The following is a 907-nucleotide window of genomic DNA, read 5'->3' as shown; positions in this document are numbered from 1 at the left end:
TATATTTTTTTTTTTTCATATTGTTGTGGTTATGTGCTGCAATTTATTTTTCGTTGTTTTGAAAATCTATTTGTTTAAAGTGTTTTGTTTAAAATTCTATTTATTTTGCATTCACATTGTAGTCATTATATTATTATTTTAAAACAATCAAATATTAAATATGAAAGTATTTTTCACTTGTTCATATTGTAGTGGTTATTATAGTTGCAATTTATTTTTCATTCTTTAAAGATTGACTGATTGATTTTCTCTCTCATTCATATGTCCGTCTCGTCCGTTCAGGTGCCTCTTCTATGTGCCAGTGTGTCCTGGGAGAGTTGAGAGCTGATTGGTTGTTGGCCATGTCCGTCACAGAATGGTGCCTAGGGATCCACCTCCTCTTCTCTGTCTGACTATAAACTTACAGAAAAACATACACAGATTCATGCTTTGCCAAACACACACACACGCCACACTAAAGATTCAAACACTCACACCATTAGGTTTCAGCACTGTTCTGCTTTATCTAGTGTGCACAATCACACACACACACACACACACACACACACACACACACAGACGTATCTTCAAACCGTATCTGTTCTATCACTGCTGCTCAAATAACCCGAAAATCTGCACTACTAATAACTCATATCCACAAGGGTATCACTGAAGCTGGGATTCTGGGAGTGACATACGGATGAAGGACAGGTAAATGAGACTTTGCGAACTGCTGTGTGAGAGAAAGAGACCCGGACAGTAGCAGACTCTCGGAAATGAAAGAAAAGTGAGCGGTGAAGGTTCAGGACTTCTGACGCCTATCTCTCTTCAGGACCAGGGACACGTGTTTTTCAGGATGACGGCGTGAAGCAGAAGTCCATCTGCATGCATGCGAGGATCAGCTGGGTGGCTGTCTGCTCTGATGCCT

At 40.0% G+C, this 907-nt stretch overlaps 1 protein-coding gene across 2 annotated transcripts in view; it reads left to right on the top strand.

Moving 5' to 3' along the window:
• The window catches only part of LOC107655672 (F-box/WD repeat-containing protein 11-like), a 44,019-nt gene extending 43,118 nt beyond the window's left edge, over nt 1-901 (top strand). For both annotated transcript variants that reach the window (XM_016443241.1, XM_016443240.1), the window contains one exon: nt 283-901. The gene's annotated coding sequence lies outside the window, so the exon portion shown is untranslated. The remainder of the gene's footprint in view (nt 1-282) is intronic.
• The last annotated feature ends 6 nt before the right edge of the window (nt 902-907 follow it).

Source organism: Sinocyclocheilus anshuiensis, unplaced genomic scaffold (genome assembly GCF_001515605.1).
Source record: "Sinocyclocheilus anshuiensis isolate Anshui unplaced genomic scaffold, SAMN03320099.WGS_v1.1 scaffold1008, whole genome shotgun sequence".
Taxonomy (NCBI): domain Eukaryota; kingdom Metazoa; phylum Chordata; class Actinopteri; order Cypriniformes; family Cyprinidae; genus Sinocyclocheilus; species Sinocyclocheilus anshuiensis.
This window is presented reverse-complemented; position numbering and strand designations above follow the sequence as displayed.